The 23,283-nt window shown below is 41.0% G+C and overlaps 1 protein-coding gene across 3 annotated transcripts in view; it reads right to left on the reverse strand.

The window, feature by feature from the left end:
* SH3TC1 (SH3 domain and tetratricopeptide repeats 1) overlaps positions 1–17,936 on the reverse strand; it is a 110,361-nt gene extending 92,425 nt beyond the window's left edge. Inside the window, exon 1 of one of the 3 annotated variants that reach the window (XM_027836362.1) lies at positions 17,874–17,936. The gene's annotated coding sequence lies outside the window, so the exon portion shown is untranslated. Of the gene's footprint in view, positions 1–8,742; positions 8,827–12,565; positions 12,675–17,873 lie in introns of those variants that run through there. The other 2 variants (XM_027836363.1, XM_027836361.1) reach the window with 2 other exon arrangements.
* Positions 17,937–23,283: the final 5,347 nt, after the last annotated feature.

Consider the following 23,283-nt stretch of genomic DNA (forward strand, 5'->3'; position numbering starts at 1 on the left):
AGATGATCTCCAAGACACTTCCCAACTCTAAATCCTAGATTTATGAAGCAGAATGTCTGAGTTGGAAAGGACTGCAAAGATATTGTAGTTCAACTTGTATCTGCCTGCATCCTCTCCTCACCTCTGCCTGAGAAAATCTCTCTCTTCCTTCAAGGTGAAGCTCAAGCAGTACTTTCTAAATGAAGTTTTTCTTGACCTCCCAATTGCTATTAGCCTCCTTCCCAAACTACCTTGTATTTAACTTTTGCATTTATTCTGGATAAGTGTGTGTGTGTGTGTGTGTGTGTGTGTGTGTGTACTTATCCCCTATAAGGATATAAGCTCCTTGCTAGCAGGGATTATTTCTACTGTCATAACTGTATTTCTAGCACGTAGCACAGTACCTAGCACATAATAGGTATTTAATGGATGCTTGTTGATTGGTTATACATTATAAAACATCTATTAATTTGAAAAAGGCATCATGGCATAATGAACAAAAAGTTAGCCTCAGAGCCAAGAAGACTTGGTTTCAAGTTCTACCTTTGAAGAGTATTGGTTGTGTGACCCTAATCGAGTCATTTAATCTCTTGAGGTTCTAGGTTCTGAGTTCTAAGACTATAAGGTGTCTATATGCATTGGTGAAGGGAGCTTCCTCCCTTGGGAGTCCCCTCTTCCAATGAAATCACAGATCTAGTTCCCATCTCCCCCAAATTGAAAAGAGGATTGAAGCCACATTGTAGAAGACCTTAAATGCCAGACCTAGGAGTTTGGGCTTTATTCTGGAGGCAGTGAGGATGGCATTATAGATTTCTGAGCTGGAGAGATTATCAAAGTAACATTTTAGAATGACTGATCTAGCAGTTGTGTGAAAGATAGAATGGAAGCACAGAGATCAGCTAAGAGCCTATTAATATAAACCAGGCAAGAGAAGGGCCTGAAGTGGGATGGTCACAATGTAAGTGAAGATAAAAGGACAGATACCTCAAAGGAAGAACTGAAAAGGCTGAGACAGATATACATGGAAACTATCCAACGATACAGATTTCCAGAAGGATGATGATAAGCTGGAGAACAAGAAAGCAGTCAAGATAGTGGAGGGCTCCAAGAGAGGAGGCCCATTTCTTGGCTTATTGAGTTGAAGCTGGAGGAGACCTTGGAGGTCATGTAGTCCAACCCCTCTCATTTTACAGATGAGAAAATGGAAGCCAAGGAGGTCAAATGATGTGCTCAACTTCATACAAATAGTTAATATCTGAGATAGGATGGAATGGGTAGGTGGTCTCTTGACTGCATAGCCAATGTTCTTTCCAATATACCATGCTACAACCTAATTTGAAGAAACTGGCTGTTTAGCCCAAAGAAGAGAACACCTAACAGAAGTGAGGAGGCCAGGAGACTTCAAGTATTTGAGGGGCTGTTACAGAAGAAGGATTAGACTTATTCTCTTTGGTCCCAGGTGAGAGAACTAGAACAATGGGGGTGGGGAGGGAATTAACCACTTAGGGTGATCAGATCTGCCCAGTATTTACTTTAAACTGATTCCCTTTATCTCTGCAATACTGTTCAAATTCCTTGGCCAGACATTTAAACCCTTCTATTATTCCTCTGTGGCTCCAAGAAGCTGTAGCATGCACAGTGGCCACACCCTGGTAAAACCATCTCAGCAGATGGGCTAAACCAAGTCGAGGGTAACCAATGGACCTCAAACCCATCTGTGGGTTAGGGGCTGTCAACCCTAAGCATGGGAAGACTTCTCTCAGTGAAATTGGTGGATGAGAACACTTTGTTCCAATGGCCATGAAGGCGGACACCCTGAAGCCCTTAGAGCATGGGCAGACATCAGAGATGCCGAGGTCATCTACCGCATCCTGGGTCATCACCAGTCATCTTGACTTTTGTTTTGCCGCTGGACTTCAATGATTCTGGAAGAGAGAGTGAGGCAGATGACTTTTCACAACTCTGCCTCACTTAACCAATTTACTCACGAGTCAAGACATCACTCCCATGATGTCACTGGTCCTCTTAGAAAATGAAGGGCAAACAACAACAACTTCTCCATTTGAAGCATCTTTTCCAAACAAGCTGACCTCCTCATTAAACCCCCTCAATAATTAATGCCTTCGTGATTATGATCATGCTGTCCACCTATTGTATTAGCTTTTCACCCTCAACTCCAAATCCTACCCATCCTTCAAGTCCCTGCTCAAGCCTGACCTCCACCAGGAAGCCCTCTGGCTCACACAGCTCTCCCTTCCTCTCTTCCCAGAATTTCCCAGAAGCACCTAGAATCTGGGTGTCCTTTCAGTGCTAGAATCAGATCTCTTGGGTCTCATTCCAGCCATCTTTCCTTTAAACGCCAATTTTGTTATCATTGAAATGTTTATGCTTGTAAGCCTCATCTCCCCATGTTAACTCCAAGTTCCCATTAAGGAGCAAGACCTCTGTACTGATTGAATTGAATTGAATGCAAATGGCAAAATTCAAATTTTACATTAGATGGAATGGAATAAGCATTTATTAAGTACCTACTATATACCAGGCAGTGGGCTAAGTGCTTTACAAATATTATCTTATTTGATTCTCACAACAGCCCTGGAAAGTAGGTACTAGTAAGATCCCTATAGTTGAAAGCATACTCTCCTGAAAATCTGGAGAACTAAAAATTCTAGTCCTGGCCCTACTACTTGGTCTCACTGTAAGTTGTATAAGTCCTCTCTGCCCTTGGGGCCTAATTTCCTCATTTATAAAATCAGAGAACTGTATTAAATGATGTCTGAGATCCCTCCCAGATCTGACATTCAATGTCCATTAGGAAAACCCTGAAAATCTTGATCCCAGCAATTCCAAAAGAACTTGGACACCCTTCAGAGAAGGATTCCTACTGCACAAGTGACCAGAGTAACTGAGCACTAACTCGGATGTAGAAAGTATTACCCCCATCTTACTGATAAAGGAATGGAAATTTCATAAAGAGGATGTAATTTACTCAGGGTCACTCGGGTACTAAAAAAGCAGAATCAGATTTGGACCCTGGTCACCTCGGTCCGAATCCAGGGAGCTTTCTCTTTTTCAGTAGGCTTCCTCACCTATTTTCTTCCAGCAGGAAGGCAAACAACCCAGGATATGCCAGTCCATTGGTTTAATTTGCAAAGGTATATATGAAGACAGTAGAGAAGGGGTCTCTGAGGAGAAAGGAGGAGGCTGGCCAAATTCTAGTCTCAGCCTCGCTCTCTGTCATTATCTTCCTCTCCTCCCTTTCACCTAGCACCATCTCTTCCTATCCTTTTTGTACTTCTTCTTTAAATGTTTATATATGTATTTCTATTTCTCTTCCGTGTTAGAATGGAAACTCTTTGCAAGTACTGGTTGTTTCACTCTTTGTATTTGCATCCTTATCACCTAACCTACAGGAGATAATTACCGAATTTCTTTATTAATAATAATTAGGACAGTTCAGTGCCTGACAGTTTTCTGTTGATTCCCAGAATATAGGAGACAGCACAGATAATACCAACATGTGTCAGATGTGACCTACCTAGTGAAGAGGACAGGAGTGCTGGGATTTCTTTGATCTCCCCAGACCTTTAGCTGTCTAGTCTAACAGCACAGCTATTTTGGTGCTCAGCAATTAACCAGCCCACCCCCAAGGCTCTCATTCCACTCTTCTGGCACATGTTTACAACACAGGATGTTAGAATTAGAAGAGGCACTGGAGAGAATAAAATTCAACCCCCCTCAGCTTACACATGGGAAAACCAAGGCTTACAGAGGTGAAATGACTTGCCTGCTATTATGCAGCAAATTAATATCTCTGGCATTTGCTCTGTATTTTAAGCAAGAGAGATGAGACAGCCTTAGTATAATAGAGGAATAGACTGGAAAGCTGGAAGAGAACCAGATTCTAGGCTGGGGTTTTTGGTACTATCTTGCTGTGGGGCTCTGAAAGCTATAGTGAGTGTATCAGAGAGAATGCAGGAGTCAGAAGACCTGGGTTCAAATCCTGGTTCTGTCACTTTAACTAGCTGAGACTTTGAATAAATCAGAGGAGCAAAAGTTTGGTAATTGAGGGGAATTAGCAATCTGACCTGGTATTGCTTAACATTTTGATCAGTGGCTAGCTAAAGCATAGAAGGCACGCTCATCAAAATTTGCAGATGGTACCGAGCTGGGAGGCATGGCTAACACAGTGGCTGACAAAGTCCAGAAAAGACAGACTACATCCATCCCTCCTGGATTTCATCTTTCCAGATCCAGCCTAAAGTCTTACACTTGGATTCAAACAATCAATTCTATAATCATAAGATGGGGGAGGCATGGCCAGAGAACAGAGATGGGGGAGGGGAGGAGGGAGGGAATGATTAGTAGACCACAAGTTCGATATGAGTCAGCAGTGTGGTGTGGCAGCCAAAAAACCTGCTGCAATCTTGGGTTGCACTGAGGACGAGCAGTCACTTCCAGGAATAAGAAGGTGGCATCAGCTCTGTTCTCTGCCCTAGCCAGGCTGCTTCTAGGATATTGTGTTTAATTCTGGGTGCCGGGGCTTAATAAGCTGAGGGTGTTCAGAGTAGGGGAATGAGGACAGAGAGAGTCCTGGGGTCTAGGTTCTATGAGGATCGCTTAGTAAGAAAGAGGAAAGTTTGCAGAAGACAGCATAGCTAGCTAGCTTCAAGTCCTTAAATGGAAGTCATTTGAAAGACAGGATTGGTTTGTTCTTTTTGGTCCTAGCAACAACGGATGGATTGAGCCAATTTATAATTGATAGCAGGAAAACCTGCCTAAGAATTAGAGCTATCTGTAAATAGAATAGTTTGCATTAGGTGTTAATGGCTACCCTTGTCATAGGTAGCCTGTCATAGAGGTAGGTCTTCAAGAAGAAGCTGGGTGACTTTTTTTTTGTGGGGTAGAACTGAGGGAAAATGTAGGTTGTTGTCGTAGGGACTCTTTTTCAGGCATGGATTAAACTGAGGTCCCTTTCAACTCTCAAATTCTCTGATTTCTCTTTTCTAGTTCTTCCTTTACTTAGCTATAAAATAGAGTTCTGGACTCAATGATTTCCAAGTTCCCTTTCAGTGGCTTCATTCTAGAATGTGTTATGTTATCACCTCTCCCAGCTCTAACATTCTGAGTCTGTTAGTTGTACCCACTTCCCAAAAGTCAGCGGATTCTATACATCCATTGTTCTATGCTTTAGGGAAAATAAACAGTCTAGCAACTCAAAGCATGAAACTCCTCTATGGCCTGTATAACCAGCCTGATCACCTAAAACAATAGTAATAACCTTCACATCTCTGTAGTCCTTTAAAGTTTACAAGCACTTTTCAGATAACCTCCCAGGGAAGAAGATGGCCACAAAAGCATCACTGTCCCCATTTTACAGAAAAGGACACGGAACTGAAGCTGAAAGAGGGAAATGACTTGAGGCAAAGTCTGAGCTAAATTTAAGATGTGGAATTCTAACACTGACTAATTTGATTCTTTTAAACTATTATTTTTAATGAAGATATTTAGCTACACAAATGCACTTTCAGTAAGCATATTTTATCAAGCCAGAGAGACCCAGGGTAAGGGAGAAGTTAAAAGCCAGGCAGGAATGTTGTCAGCACTTCCATGCCAAGAGATTCATGTACCTTACTTACCCCTACCCTAAACACACACACACACACACACACACACACACACACACACACAAACACATACACACACACACACACCCGAATTGGGGGAAGGGGAGTGACTTCATGGTCTGGATCAAACTGTAAAAACAGAGAGACCAAAAGAGAAAAATACAGAGTTCAGGGTGTGAGGAAATGCTGTCGCCCAGCAGTCTGGAGAATAATGCTGACATCAGAGAAATCCAGCTATGACAGGAGTATTCTAGAGATGGCCAGATGCTGAGTGTCTTAGAGGGGATAGGGAGAGGAATCAGGGAGAGGGAATAAAAAAACAAAAAACAACAACAACAATCACAACAGCAGCATCGTATCATTTCTCCACCATCCAACATTATCAGGAAAAGTAACAGCTTATTATTTGTGGAGCAATTCCTAATTTACAATGCACTGTAGTGGAAAGAATGATGGATTTTAGAGTCAGAGACCCTAGACCCAAATCCCCACGTGGCCAATCACTTCCTGTGACTCCTGGAATAAGTGAGGGCCTGAATCTCCACTTCCTCATCTTTAAAATGAAAGGATTGCCACTCTGTGGTACAGTAGACAGAGCACTGGGCTTGAAGTCGAGAAGACCTGAGTTCAAATCTAGCCTCAGATACTTACTAGCTGTGACCCTGGGTGAGTCATTTAACCTCTGTCTGCTTCAGTTTCCTCTTCTATAAAATGGGGATGATATAGCTATCCCTTCCACAATGCAACTTTCCCCATCGAAGTTTTGATATGTCATGGGTCAGCATAGGAAATTAAATGGGAATTTGGGGGGAGTTTTGCTGAAGCTGAAGATGACACACTAAGGCCAGCAGACTACCCAGAGCCTATGATCAAATACTTAATTCAATTTTTACAGAAAGGTACTGTAAACACCCTATCAAAGAAAAAGAAAAAAAATCAGACTTCTTCTCTGGTACAAAGGGATGGCCAAAAAATTGTATATGCACTTTCCAGATCATGGGGCACTGAGCTCCTAACCCCCATGATGGGAAAGGGATGACTGTAGTAGTACCTACTTCCCAAAGTTGTTGTAAGAATAAAATGAGATTTGTAAAACATTTTGCAAACCTTAAAATAGTATATAAGTGCTCACTATTATTATTGTTGTTACTATTAGATAACCTTTCTATTACATTCATGCTACAATTCTACCTCTAGGGATACTTTCTTCATAGTTATTATTAATTTACCTGTAATTTACTGATGGGAAAACTAAGAATCAGAATAATATAATGCCATTGCTAAGGTCACACACAGAACAAATGTCAAGCTTTTGTGCTACATTGATTCTACAAAAGGAGAACTCACTTTCAACTAGGAAAAAATCCCAGGATTTCATGGAAGAGGTTAAATTTAAGCTGGGCTTTGAAGACAAGCATTTCAACAGGCAGAGATGAGGAAAGAGTGCTTTATAGAACTTAGTACAATGCCTGGCACATAGGAGGGCCTTAATAAATGTTAACTGATTGATTAAAGAGATGGAGAATATCCTGCCCAGAGCCAGGAGAGGTAAGGGTGAGATCAGTACCTAGTCCTGGGCTCAACACATATATGTGGTCAGTAAATGTGGTTGCCAAGATTTTACAAAATGATATGTGAGGAGGAGGGGAAAGTGAAAATCTATAATTTATACAGCCCTTCAGTTTGCAAAGTCTTCTGCCTTCCTGAGCTCATTGGATCCTCACAATAACCCTATAGATATCAGGCAACCAGGATTAGTTGAGGAGATGGAAGGCGAATGACTTTTCTAAAGTCATGTAGCTAGTAAGTGGTACAAGAGTTAACAGAAGCCTCATCTTAGGACTCAGTCTAGAGCTTTTTCCATTATATCATTAATTCCAATTTGAGGTCACAGAAAGTAGAGATGAAAGCCTTTTCAAGGTCTAGTCATTGCTAAGAATGCGTGATTTTTATCATGGGGAAACTTCTGGTATACCAATAAGTCTTAGAGAGTTGCCCAAGGCACATAGAAATTAAGTGACTGATTTCAAGGTCACACTGCTAATGAATCCCGAAGGCAGAATTTGAACTCATATCTTCCTCTTTCACAGTGTCAGGAGCTGTGCTAGACCCTAACTTACAAATAATGAGAAAAATCCATAGTGTCAAGGTGCTTACATCTTACTGAGGAGTCAGCAATTACATATACAAGTGACATAGACAGCTGAATCAACATGGCACCCTGGAAGAAAGATAAGAGCCAGCATATGCTAGCACTTTTCCCCATTGCCTCTCAACAATGGGACACCCTTTAGGTGAGGTAATAAGGCTGCTTAGAAGGCCAGTAGGAAAGCTGTTCTTTCAGGAACCCTTCAGAAAGTTTCTGTAAGATCAAGCCCAGGAGCCAATTGGCTAGTGGCGACGTGATATGCTCAAGTTGACAGAATATTTCAATACTGGATTTCACATGGTAGACATAACGTATGTGAGCTAGCTTATGTTTCTAGCTTATGTTATGTTATGGAACCAAAGTATCGGCATCGTCTCCATAGAGCTGACTCTTGTCTCCAGCTGAAATTCATTTCCCCATCCTCAGATTTTCTTAAGGAACTCTGTATCTTTGCTTTGCTCTTATTAGATTTGACATTGTAATATACTCATTTCTGGGCCCATTATACGTATTCCTCCTATAAGGATGGAAGCTCCTTCACCTCAGGGATGGTTTATGTCCTATCTTACAGGACCAGACAGAGATCTGGAAGGAATCTCAGAGTCCATCTAACCTAACCCCCTCATTTTACAAAAGTGGAAACTGTGACCCAAAAAGATTAAGGGACTTGTTCATGTTCACACAGGTATAAGAGGAAGGATTAGAACTCAGGTCCTCTGTCTCCGAAGCCAATATTCCTTCCATTGTACCATGCTATCTCCCTTTATGTGCCCTTCCTCCAGCCTATCAAATGACTCTATCCATCTATCTATCTGTCCATCTATCCCCAATATATCTATCTACCTATAGATAGAGATATCAATACAGTATATATTAAGCACAGTAGGTACCTAATAAGCATTTGTTGAATGGAGATAGCAGACTATAAAATAAATATTGAAGATATTAATCGACTATAAGTTAAATATTGAAAAAATTAATCCTTACCTGACGGAAACTATAACTTAGTCACAGAATCCTGGAATGATAGAGACAAAAGGGGTTTTTCAAGAAAACTCAGTGCCAACCTCCTCACTTCACAGAGAAGCAAAGTGAAGTCCAGAGAGAGGAAGTGATGTATTTCCGGTCAAAAAGTAAATCATTGGGTATTGGGCTGGTGTAGACAGGTCAGATCAGGCCCGTTTTCCAAAAGGGAGAGAGGGTTTGCAGGTAAAGAGAATACAGTGCATTTCAGTCCTGGTATTTATAAAGCTTTATTTGCTTAGCCCAGATTGAAACAGTTGAGTGTCTCTGGGCCCCTTTTATCAGCACAGAGAATCACTGAATTACAAAGGTGAAAGGGGCCACATCAGCCATCTTATCCAACCCATATTCCAAAAAGAATTTTTATTACAACCCACCGAACTCACCATCCTCCAGCTTTGGCTGGAAGATGTGCCTGCAGAGAGAAACTCCTCCCTGCCAAGACAGCCCATTACACTTAAACATGAGTGTCGACATCAAGGCTAAATCAGACTCTTAGCAACTTCTACACATTGTGCCTGGTTGTGCCTTCTGAGGTCAAACAGAACAAATCGAATCCCTCTTTCACAATACTACACTTTCAGTACTTAAAGACAGCTATCCTATCTTCCCCTGCCCCCAACTTTCTCTACTCCAACCATCCCCATTTTTTTCAGTGAGTTCTCATATGTCATGGACTCAGGTCCTTGACCACTCTGTCTTCTCTGGAACAGCGGCTCTCCAGATTATCAATCCTTTCTAAACCGTGCCACAGACTTCAAAGCAGATGTTTTTGTTCAGGCAGAAGACCTTGTTATGCCTGGAAGCCATTCATTCACTCCACTATCAACAATCATTTATTATCCTACATGCCACGCCCTGTTCTAGGGTTTGACAAAGCCTTGTCCTCAAGGAATTTACAATCTAAAGCTATACTTTGTTTAATGTCACTTATTAAGTTAACCTTATTAAGTTTGGGGCTGCTAAAGTTCAGTCCTCCTCTGTGTGGGCTACTCATTTCTTAGAATCTGGGGACCATTAAACCCAGGTTGGGCATAGGGGGTGGGGGATAAACAGACAAGCAGGTGGATACAGCAGAGTGACTGATGAATATTCATGAATACAGCCTTTACTCCAAATGAATTCCAGAAAGCCTTCATTGTAAAATACCAGTGGTCAGGCAATTAGCTGGAATAGAGCTGGCCTTTGGAGTGCAGTATACATGCACCTTCATTTTCCTGGGCCTAACCAAACCAGGACCCAATGTATATCATTGAGGTGGGCCAAAGATGTACACATGCCTCTTGTACCTTCCCCCATGTAAGTATGTCCATGTGATTGTATATATTATTCAATAAACTTTATTATTCAATCAACTCTTCTCAAAATCTTGACTCTGACTAACGAGCAGATTGATTATTATACCAAGTACATTCTAGGTTTGCAGATAAAGAACTACCCACCAAAATATCACCCTCTGCCCCAAGCCACCCCATCAGTGCCCAGGACCCAAGTGTCCAGAATATTGAGGCAATCCTTGCTGCAGAAGTTGCATTCCCAGCCAAACAGGGACCTCTCTGGTACTCAGAAGATTATTAACAGGTTGGGAGGCACTAGGCCATGTCCTGTGATAAAGGGATCACAAGACCTTAGAGGCCACAGAGACCTTGGACATAGAACATCAGAGCTGGGAGAAACCTTAAACCTAACCCTTTTTCATGTAATAGATTACTCAAGTAGTCTGGTAAAGCCTATGGGAAAACCCTTCCCAGAATCATGTTTTTACTTACATAGAATAAAATACATTGAATTATAAAGGAAACCAATTATATTGAAATACAGTTATCAAACTATTTTTAAGATTACAATATAGAAATATGTCCAGCAAATGGTTTAACTACCATAGTTATTTTAACATATTGAAGAATGCAAACAATATTTTGAGATATTTACAAGTATAATATGTTATGAAAATATCTATGATTTCTATTGGAGCTAAAGGCATAGTTACTGTTGTTACTATTATGATTTGCTGCTTACATTCACTACCAAAGGAAATGTTAAATTTCAGTTAAGTGGTTGGTGAAAAGTAAAGATATAATTATTTTTTTTCCATCCAATTTTACAGATCCCCTAGGCCTAAGAGTTTAGACCAGGCATAGTGTCAAACCTGTCTTTCCTGCTACAGGAGAGGCTGAGGCAGGCCAATCACTTCATTTGTGGAGTTCTAAGTGGCAGTGGGGCTGAGCTGATAGGGTATTATAGTGTGTGGCACTCATATGATAAGCCCCTAGCAAGGGGAGAGTAGAGGGGGAAGCAGGAATTACAGGAAGTGACTCCTAAAATGCAGAGACTGGAATGTAAGCTCTTTTAAGGCAGGGACTATTACATTGTTCTCTTTGTACCACCAACAAGCAGCAAATGCTGGTTGATTAATAGGAAAAAAGATTAAGCCCCAAGTGCACACAGAAATTCTTTAGGGTGGAGACAGAAAAGCTGATAAACTCTGGGGATTGGCAAGCTAGCAGATCCCTTACATATAGGGCCACATTCCTGTATTTCCTGCCTCCCAAGCAGTTTTCTCATAGGGACCGCATATCTTTGGGAGTGTACTGTTGAGGAGACAAAGAACAGCAGCTCCAGGAGCCCCGGTCAGCAATGTAAAAAGTCCTGTACATTTTCCTGTTATTACTGCTAAGGAACAGGAGTCAGCAACATGGAGAGCCTCACAGGAAGGAAGGGATTTTTGTCAGGCACCAAAGACCCCCACTCATGCAGAGGCACGTGCGCGCACATAGACAGACACACACACACACAGATACACACACACACACACACACACACACACTTCTATTCTTATCTTTTCAAAGCACCTGAATACTGGGAAATGACTTAAGACTATTGTAAGTATGCATGGTAGTATATCAGATAGCACAATGGTTAGACCTGAGTTCAATCTTGTCTCAGACATTTGCTAGCTGAATAACCCTGAGCAACTCACTCAGTCTAAGCCTCCATTTCCTCATCTATAAAATGAGGATAACAACAGCATCTGTGGTTGTTAAGTCATTTTTCAGTTATGTCCAACTCTTCATTGACCCCATTTGGGGTTTTCTTGGCAAAGATACTGGAGTGTGTTGTCATTTCCTTCTCCAGCTCATTTTACAGATGAGGAAACTGAGGCAAACAAGGTTAAGTGACTTGCCTAGGGTCATACAGCTAGTTTACTAGCATCTGAGGCCATATTTGAAACTCAAGTCTTTCTGACTTCAGGTCTATCCACTCTATCCACTGCACCACCTAGCTCCCATGGGTAATTGTAAGGATCACATGAGATAATATATGTAAAATATCTTGCTGAACTTAAAGTGCCCTACAAAGTGTCCCAAAAGTTCAAATGTTTTAGTAGTTTTAAGCTTTACTAGTTTAGTAACATATAGGAATAATTCAGGGTGTCCCAAAAGTCTTAGTGTAGTTTTAAGGTGTTGAAGGTTTAATAGCTTAAAACTGCACTAGGATTTTGGGGACAACTCCCAAAAGAATTACAATTCTTATTTTATCATATAAATCCATATTTTAAAATTTACAGTGTCTTTATAACCTCTCCTGGGTAGTGGGTAGTACTTGCAATACTATCCCCAGATGGAGAAACTGAGGCTTAGAGAAAAAAAGTGAGTTACCTAGGTTTGCATAGCTAGTAAATGTTAAAATGGAAACTCAAACCTGGATCTCCTCTGACTCAAAATCCAGTGTTTTTCCATTATAGCTGACATGCTATTTAAAAGAAGAAGGAAAAAAAAAAACTCACCCAATCAGCATGGTGCCAAATGACACCACATGACCAATTCTGAGATCAATTCAGATAACAATGGCCTCAGGGAAGACAACACCTCACTCCAAGTTTCAATAACTGTACTTCCCTCAAGTGAGCAGATCTGGTTCTGTACTGGCTAGAGGCGAAAGGAACTGGACGCAAAGAGACCTATTTATAGCAACCAATACCTTAGTCAAGACAAAGTCCCTCCTTCTGGTGAGAGATTCAAAACCAGAGTCCAACCAACCTCCTATTTTTAAATCAAGGATTAACATTCAATTTTTTTAAATGAGAAATAGACATTTATCAACACCCAGTGGCATTTTTTCCTTTTTGAGAATAGGAAAAAAAAAAAGCAATCTACACAGTTCCTTCAATGAAGCTTTCCTTTTAAAAAATTTATTTCTAAAGAGCCTCTTCATCACTCATATTCTCAGTTCTAAGGTCCCTTCCAACTTCAATGCTGACTTTTTAAACCCTTGGGTTCCACATAAATGTAAGATTTTCCCTTTCCTAAATATCCTTTCAACTGTAAAATTCTATAACATGTAAACATGCCTCATTCTATCCATTCTCTCCTTCCTCAACTCATCCACACCTCCCCTTCCCAAGGGTAACTTTCTTCTCATTCTTAATCATTGTCCTCTTGCCAAAGCAAATTCCTTCTTGTCAAGATCTTGGGCAATGGAGAAAAAGTTTCAGGCATGCTTTTGGAATCACCTTTTACTATGTGTCTAGAAGAGATGATATTCATTTTAGTCTTTCTGGAGTTTAATCTTAAGGGGTGATGAGTAAAATGTGTTTTGTTGAAGAGAGACAAATGAGGCCTTTGTTAGACTCTAAATGAGGTGCAGCAGGGAATAGGTAGAGAGCCTATCTCGAAGCCAGAAGCAACTGGTTTCAAGTCCTGGCACTGCCACATACTGACTGTGTGACCCTGGGTAAGCCAGTTAACTTCTCTGTGCTCTGGGCAACTCTCTAAGACTGTAAGCTACAGAGAAGACATCAGCCTACATTGGTAGAGCTAGTTTGCTCATCTGGGAGCTCTCTATATCAATTAAATCACAGATCACAGGATCATAGATTTAGAGTTGGAAAGAACCTTGGAAGTCATCACGTACAATCCCCTCAATTTAACTGATGAAGAAACTGAGGCCCAGAGAAGTGAGCCAAGTGCCTGAGGTGAGATTTGAACCCAAGTCTTCTAGACTCCAAATCCTAAGCTCTATCACCTATGCCACTTAGTCCAGTCTCTGTCCCTATAGTTCCTGCACATAGAAACGTATCATTAGTCATTTTATATATTTATATGGTATATTTATTTTAAATATATTTGCATTGAGTGATATATGCATAAATATACATATGCGTACATATATGTATATGTACGCATATGTATATTTATGCATGTATATTTATAAAGCACTCTGAGGTCTACAGAATGCTTTTTTCATGACAAAACTGTGAAGTAGCCAAGTATCATTGTCTCCTTTTGAAGGATGCAGAGACTGAGGCACAAAAAAAGGGGAGTCATTTTGCCCAAGAAAATAGGGCCAGAACATAGACTCAGGTCTTTCTTTTCAAGATTTTGAGTCATCTTCTTTCTTCTCCGACATGTCGTCTCTCGGGTAGCTACATTTAATCAAAACCATAGAATGATAGAGCTGGAAGGGATGTCAAAGGTCATCTAATCTAACCCATCTATGACCTCATTAAATTGTCCTTCCAGCCTCTCTTTGGACTTCTCATGTCTGACAAACCATAGTAACATAGTGACTCCATTCAAAAGCTCTTTGTCACAAATATTTTGTTTTGTTTTTTTTTTTGGTCACAAATGTTTTAACCCAGCCTTGCAAACAAGTAGAGCTCGCCAGCCCACATTTGAAGAGTTATTGGGTCCCAGCCCCAGTTCCTCCACACACTGGAGATCAAGCCATACTGATCATTATTCTTGCCTCTACCTTTACACTGAGTCACCATTCTGTGGAGGCAGGTAACTCTCTACATTTTCTCTGTTCAAAGAACTTTCTAGTTGTTAGAAAGGTGCATGGTCAGTGTGGTTTAGAAAATGATCAAAAAGAGCAACGTAAGAACCGGGGTGGGTTCTCAGTAAAACAGCAAAGTAGTTTGTCTTCCACAACTTCTACTTCTCCACCTTTTCCTTTCTTCAGTTTCTTTTTCTACCCCTCTCCCCCAATTCTCATTAGCCTCTCTTTACTACTTAACTAAATTTGGGCAAGTCACTCTCTTCTCCTCTCCTGTCCCTCCATCTTCAGCATCTTCGTTTTACAGATAGGAGAAGGGAACTAGAGAATCTCTAAGGGCCCTTCCAGTTCCGATTCTTATGTTGGATAGACCTGCTCTCAGAAAACAGTCTGATTCTCAGCCCTTTATACCTCAATGGGATGGTCAGAACTTAGAAATCTTATTGTCTAATCCAAGGGTGGGAAACCTGTGGCCTCAAGGCCACATGTGAGCCTCTAGGTCCTCAAGTGTGGCCCTTTGACTGAATCCAAACTTCACAGAACAAATCCCCTTAATAAATCTAATACCTTTACTTTGTAGATGAGGAGACTGAGACCTGGATCACCCTCTTCTTAACATTTCTCTTTTGCTTTTTGAGACACCACTCTCCTGGTTCTCCTATCCGTCTGACTGCTTCTTCTCAATCTCCTTTGCTGGAACCTCAGGCTATACTCAGTAACAGTGGGTTCCCTCCCCCCTGGCTCTATACTGGGCCCTCTTGTCCATCGATACTATTTTTCTTGGTGGTATCATCAGTTCCCATTAACTTAATCATCACCTTTGTGTAGATGCTTCTCAGAGCTACCTAACCAGCTCTAACCTCTCTCTTGCCTTTCAGCCTTAAATCTCCAGCTGCCTATTGGACATCTCAAACTAGATGTCCATAAACATCTTAAACTCAACATATTGAAAACTGAACACTTCCCCCACCCCCAAACCTTCCTTCTTCCTAACTGTCCTACTACTTCGGAGGCCATCACCATCCTCCTAATATTCCAAGCTTAAAACCTAGGTATCATCCCTAACTCCTGACTCTCTTACCAACATCCAAACATTTGCAAAATCTTATCATTTCTACCTTCATAACATCTCTTGTATTTGCCTGATTATCTCTTCTGACACTTATACCACCCCTCTTCAATAAATTTCAGTGGTTCTCCATTACTTTCCGGATCAAATGTAAAATCTTTTCTTTGGCTTTTAAAACCCTTCGCAATATGGCTCCTCTCTACCTTTCCAGTCTTCTTACACCTTATTGCCCTCCATGTACTCTGCCATCTAGTGACAATGACTTCCTCCTTTCTGTTGATTGCCCAAGACACTTCATCTTCAGACTCTAGGCATTTTTTACTGGCTGTTCCCCATACCTGAAATACCCTCTCTGCTCATCTATGCTTCCTGGCTTCCATCAATCTCAACTAAAATTCCACCTTTTGCAAGAAGCCTTTCCTGGCTCCCTTTGATGCTACTGCAGTCCTCCTGAGATTATCTCCAATTTACCCGGTATATATCTTGTATTGCATAGTTGTTTGCATGTTGTCTCCCACATTAGATGGCGAATTCTTGGGGGTAGGGACTGTTTTTTGCCTTTCTATCCCCAGCACTTAGCATAGTGCCAGGCATATTGACTTCACAGGACAGAGGAAGCAACCTTTCACCAAGGTTACATAAATAGTAACCAGAGGCAGGATTCAAAATCCATGTTCCTCTGACTCCAGATCCAGCCTTGACTCCCCCCTAACAAAAGACTTTCTCATCTCTTCTCTGCCAGAGATTCTTAGAATTTTAAGCCTGATCTCCAATCAATAAAGATATCTACGCCTCACTTTTATGTTGTATTTTTAAACATTTTCACATATCACCTCTGACCAGCTTGACAGCACAAATGTTATCTTCTTTGTTTTTCAGATCGGAAAACTGAGGTGTAGGGAGATGATTCACACAAGGAAATACGGCTAGTAATTGTCAATCATCTCTTCTGGACTCTTATTCGGAGGAAAATGAATGAGTTTATTTCTTTGTAGTCATATTTTTAATTTATTCTATTAGGAACTAAAATTCTTTGTCCTAACGTCTATTATTTTTTTAAAAACACATTTCCGCATTAGTCATGCTGTGAAAGAAGAATCAGAACAAAAGGGAAAAACCACAAGAAAGAAAAAAAAAAGAGAAAATAGTATGCTTCGATCTGCAATGAAAGAATTTTTTAAGTGCTTGCAATATGCCAAGGCAAGGTCAGAAGAAGTAGGGAAGACAAGGCTTTCCAGCTGCTACCCATTCCCCTTCTGGAGAAGGCTGGTCCTGTGGTCTCTATCTATCTCTCTACATAAAAGTCTAAGCCACAGGGGTACTTATCATATGAGCAGATAGGAGACTCATGTGGAAAAAGAGGAAAAGTGACTCATTTATACATATAACACCAGATCTTCTAAAAGAAGTTTCATTCTCAGATCAGAAGGAACAATACTAACACTTTGCCAGAACCTTGATCCCAACATGAGTTTCACCCAAAAGGTAGAGTGCCCAAAAGGGTTTTAAAAAATGTTTCTAATTCAAACAGAATCATAGAAACATAAGGCTAGAGCTGAAAGAGGTCATCTAGTCCAACCTCGTCATTTTTCAGATGAGGAAACTGAGGCCCAGGGAAATCAAGTGAGTTGTCCCAGATCACAAAAGTATTGAGTGGTTTTAAAATCTGTGTCCTCTGACTCCAGAAGCCATGGCTCTTTTCATCGCACCAACCACACAAACATCATAGCAGGAGAGTCTCTTAGAGATCATCTATTCTAACCGCCTCATTTTACAGATGAGGAACCTGGGAAGGAAAGTGACTTATCTAAGGTCACACAGACAGCAGGGGTCAGAGCTGGTGCTCTAACCATTGTGGGTCCCAGTTCAGTGCTCTTTCTACTTAACTGAACTTCCTTCCTCATCTGGCCTTGAAGGAATATCGGACACACTGTTTTCAAGTTCTCATGTCTTCTCCAGCCCTGGGAGAAAACCTTCCAAGTCATCCCAGGCCCAGAAATCCCTCTATTGCTTAGGCTCTGTTTGCCCAAACTACTCAAAACGCCAGCGCCAAACTTTGGGCCTTTACTCCAAATAAACGGGCTTACCTCAACTAGCCAAACCTAGAGCTTACAAATGAAAACAGGAAAGCTTAGCTTTAGGAAACAGCCAACAGGAAAGAGGCCCAGGCAGATAGATACATACACCTCTACTGACTTCTCAGAGAAGAGGAAAAAAATAACAAAACAGTGACTGAAAGCACCATTACCTGGGTCTTCTTAAGGAGCCACCACGGATTTCCGGCCAGGAAGACAGTACATTTTTTTCAGGGCCACCCCGCATTATGAAAAACCAGTTAGTTTGCATTGGTAATTAAGCCTTTGTTATTGGTTACTGCTTTCCAGCCCCTCCCAACAGAGGGAAAGTCCCCTAGTTTCTCTTTTCTGACCTTCCTCTTATCACAGAGACTGAGCATGTTATTTCAAAGGTCAGCAGACATTCCCTGGAATTGAGGAACAGGAGAGATTATTTATAGCATGGCAGAGTTTATAGGGTCACCTTCATTCCCCAGTCTTTTAATTTCCCTCCCTTCCCACCCCTCAATGAGTTAGTTTTAAGAGAGTTCAGAGTGTAAGGTATTGAGGCATGGAGAATAGAGGGCAGGCCTTGAAGCCAGGAAGGCCTAGTTTCTGGTCCCATCTCTCACCTGTGCTGGGTATATCACCCTGGGCAAATCACTTAAACTCTTAGTGCTCTGGAGAACTGTCTAAGGGTTTTTAACCTTTTCTCGTGTGTGTTATGGACTACTCCTTTGGCCATCTGAGAAAGACTGTAGGGCCCTTCTCACAATAAAATAAAATACAAGAGACTATAAAGGAAACATTATATTGAAATACAGTTATCAAACTTTTTTAAGAACCAAGTTCCAGGTTTCCAGACTTAAGGACCCCTGACCTAAGACTATAAGGAAATGTCCTTATTGTCTGGCAATAGAATCACAAGCCTAGTCCCAATCCTTATCCAGACTACTGAACAATTGTGCTTATCCCAAAAGTCAGGAGAGGAAGAATCGGAAAAATCAGGTGGCAGGGAAAATTGGAAAGAAGAGAGCCCTAGAAACCCAGACTGGACAACCATTCAAGATGAATTGTTCACAGTCCTAAAGGCAGCAGGAAGGTCAAGAATAGACCTTTGGATCTGACTGTGATTCAGAGATTTAAGCTAAATGGGATTTTAGAAGCCATCCCATCCACCTCCCTTATTCTATAGGTAAGGAATCTGAAATGAGGAACCTTCACACAGGTAAATGACAGAGCTCCATTAACAACACAGATCTGACTCTAGAGGTTAAACCATTATGTGATGAAGTCATAGTTTATTAGAGCTGAAAGGAAACTTAGAACATGGAAAACTAGAGCTGGAAGGGCCCTGGGAACATAGACCATCAGAGGTGGAAGTGATGGACTTGGGATCTGGGTCCAAGAAAGGAAAAATCCTGGACTTTCCCACATGGCCAAATCTCTGGCAGTCCCCTAGGGCTATAATCCCATCAACTGGCCTTTCATTGTGGACCTCCCTATGGCCCCAGGCCATTACTCCATTCTCTCTCACTTGGTCCAAGTCCCTGGAATTCTATTACCTAATAGACTACTTGGACACTCCTAGGATCCCTCCTATAGTCTTTCTGTATGTAAGGTCTATCTTGCCTCCATTAAGATGTTCTTAAAATCTAGCCACTGTTTAGATTCTTATAATCCAGCCATTGCTTACCTAGGTTTCAGACTCCTTAAGAGTCTGCCCAATATGACAAATGTTCTAATAAACCTTATCTTTGACTGAAAGAAGGCTTGGGTTGAATTCTTTTGGGCAGGACCCACATTGGGTCCCAGGACCCCTGAAACCCTAAACCGCACCAGAAGGAAACTTAGAATATAGAATAATAGAACTGGGAGGGCCCTGGGAACATAGAACCTAAGAATTAGAAAGGACCTTAGAATACAAAATATGAGAGCTAGATGGATCCTTAGAGTATGAAATATCAGAGGTGGAAAGGCTATGTGTGGTACAGCCACTCTAACACAATTAAACTCAGAGACTTCTCAAGGAAGCAAAAATTACTCTTTATTAAAATCTCACAAGAAGGGGCATCTACTCCTCCAGTACACTACCAGCAGGAGAGAGGCGAGGCACAAAGGACAAAGCCGGGTTATATATCTTAATGCAAACAAGAAACTCCCACCCTGCCACTATCCCTATTCCCATTGGCTGGGAGGCGGGCTTACATTCTAAGTGCGAAAATCTTTCCCATTCCCAAAGAACAAGGAAACAGGGTACAGCCAATCCAAACATACATGTCCTTATTTAGTATACCTAATGCTGACATGGCAGTGGCAATCAGGAGAGGGTTTAGGGCCGAATTAAACTCTCTCAGAGCCTATCTCTAGTTTCGAGACAATCTTTTCATCACCACCCTGAGAAGTCTTCACAGAGGTTGTATCTCATTCAGCTATTAGGAACATTCACTTTCAAAGAACATCAGAGGTAGTGGGAACCTTAGAAATCATAGATTCCAAGTCCTTCATTTTAAAGATGAGGAAAACTAGCTGTGTGACTCTGGGCGAGTCACTTAACCCCAATTGCCTTGCCCCCCCCCCAAAAAAAACAAAGAAGAAGAAGAAAAAAAAAGATAAGGAAACTGAGGATATAGAGAAGAAATGACATGTTACATCTTACAAAGAATGAGTGGCAGAGTGGAAATTTCAATCTAGTTCCCCTGACCATACTGCTCATAAAAATGTAAGTCATGGACGCTGGCCACCTGATCACAATGTGCCTTCTTCTGTCCTGCTGTAATAATAATGATGATGGCTTACATCGGTATCATGGCATAAAACACTGTCTTTTGGGATGGAAGTCTGACTTCCCTTTGTTAGAGTTAATCTTACCAGTCAAAGCATAACCATCCTTCAAGGCCCAGCTCAAGCCTTTACATGAAGCCTTCCTAGATGATCCAGGCCTAGAGGGTTCTCCGTCCTGGATTCACAACAATTATTGTCCATGCTATTCCATAAATTAGTTGCCTACTACTCTGAGACACTTCTTGCATACTTGTCTAACTCTTTCATTTTTACTTCTTGTCATGCATTTATTTGGAATTAAGGAGTTAGGGAAAGCTTCCTGTATAAGGTGGGATTTTAGTTGGGACTTAAAGGAAGCCAGAGAGGGGAGTAGCTGGAGCAGAGAGGGAGAACATTCCAGGCATGAAAGACAGATAGAGAGAATGCCTGGGTGGAGCGTCTTATTCATGGAACAGCCAGGAGGCCAATGGCACTGGATCTTGGTCTTGAGAAAGTTGGCCTTGAGGAGCAAGAAAGAATAAGGGAGAGGAGTGGAGAGAAGCCATCAATGGAAGTCTATTGAGATGCCGATTATTCCAAAGTCAGCCAATTTACAACAGAGAATTTAATCCTTAAAGCCACATGTCAAAGCCAGCCTGTGGGGTGCAGGGGCAGGAAATACACTTGTTATAAGAAGTTTTTGTTATATCTGGGTCATAGGAGTAGGACTCATTTTGGACTTTATTATCACAGATATAAAAAGCCAGGGGCAGTGCACTGTTATATAAAGACCAGCAGGCTTTAAGACAAAAGACCAGAGCTCCCATCCTGCCTCTACCATTCACTGGTTGTATAACCACTGGCAAATCACCTTCTCTATCTGAGCCTCAATTTTCCTCATCTATAAAATAGGTTTAAAAAAAACACACACACACTCCGGGGCAGCTAGGTGGTACAGTGGACAGAACACCAGCCCTGGATTCAGGAGGACCTGAGTTCAAATCCAGCCTCAGACACATAACATTTACCAGCTGTGTGACCCTGGGTGAGTCACTTAATCCCATTGCCTAGACAAAAAAACCCAAAATACTCCATGCCCTGTGTGCCTTCCAGAGCTGCTAGCAGAATCTAATGAGTTAATGAATATCTGAGATTTATAAACTATGAAATGAGATGGATGGGTGGATAGACAGATACATAGATACATAGATGGACAGATAGCTATACACACACAGGGCACTATTAATATTGTTAACACCCTTATCTTAGTAAATTACATTTCTTAAGTGGCCATACATAAACAAGGACTATAGTGTAGCCACAAATCACATAACGTACATGATACTAGGGAAAGGCATTCTTTCCCCAAGGATTTTAACTGAGGTAGAATGAATAGTTTGGGTTGAAACACAGCCTCCTACCCTGGCAGACACTAGACTATTCTTGGCTCAGAGCTTGCTTCCCCTTTTCAAGGAACTCAAACTAATTTGGGGCTGAAACTAGCCAGGCTTGTTGCTGCCATCTAGTGTATAATTTGAAGAATATACACTATACAGAGACCGGATAATTCAAGCATTTATTTTTATTTTTAGTGTCTATACCTTCTGGATAGATAGAAATCACAAAATATCTAGGATAGAAGGGACCCTAGAAGATAGAATATTAAATCTCAGAGCCAGAAGGGGTACTTAGAATAAAGAACAAAGAATGTTAGAACTAGAAGGGATGCTAAAGATGATCTGTTCCAACACCCTTGTGTGTGTGTGTGTGTATGTATGTATATGTATATGTATACATATATACACATATGTGTGTATAGCCTATTTTGCTTACCTATTTTTAAATTTTATTGTGTTTTGTTTTTATAATAACATTATTTCCTCTAATCAGTACCCTCCCCCTCTCCCTCATCAGCTCCTTCCTTGAAACAAATAAAAACATTTAATATAATATATTATATTAATTTATAATTAATTATTATATAGATTATATAGAATATAAATATTAAGTATAATTAATATAATAATATATAATATTATATATATATAATATAATAATATAAACTAGCCAGCTAGGTGGTGCACTTGATAGAATGGCAGATCTGGAGTTAGGAAGCCTCATCTCCCCGAGTTCAAATCTGGCCTCAGACACTTCCTAGCTGTGTGACCCTGGGCAAGTCACTTAACCCTGTTTGCCTCAGTTTCCTCATCCGTAAAATGAGCTGGAGAAGGAAAGAGCGAATCACTCCGGTATCTCTGTCAAGAAAACCCCATATGGGGTCACGACGGGTTGGTCATGACTGAAATAACACAACAATAACAACAGCTAACCAACCACAATCTGAGAACGTATACAACATTTCACATCATAGTCCCTCTCTCTCCTGAGAGAGTTATCAAAGACTCAAATAATTCATTACCTGCTTTTATCTTTATAAAAGTTCCCTCGATCGTACGTCTTTCATCCTTTATCGTTTTATACAAGGCTCCTCCTGATTCTCTGAATTCTTGGATTCGTAATTCGTCATTTCTTCCTGCTCAATGATATTCCATTACATTCGTACGTCATGATTTATTCAGCTAGTCCACAATCGATGGGTAGCCATTTTGTTTTTAGTCTTTTGCTGCACAAAGAGTGCTTATGACTATTTTGTTATCCATAGAACTAGGCTTTCTTTCCTTGATTTCCTTGGTTTCTGTGCCCCGTAGTGGGATTAAAGGATTTGAATAGGATAGTGACTTTTTAACGTATTTCCAAATTGCTTTCCCCCCATCTTATAGATGGGGAAACTGGAGCTCCAAGAAAGAAGATGACTGTAGCTAGTTGGTATCGTCGCTGGTG

Source organism: Vombatus ursinus, unplaced genomic scaffold, assembly GCF_900497805.2.
Source record: "Vombatus ursinus unplaced genomic scaffold, bare-nosed wombat genome assembly UNPS02014818.1, whole genome shotgun sequence".
In the NCBI taxonomy this organism is placed as follows: Eukaryota; Metazoa; Chordata; class Mammalia; order Diprotodontia; family Vombatidae; genus Vombatus; species Vombatus ursinus.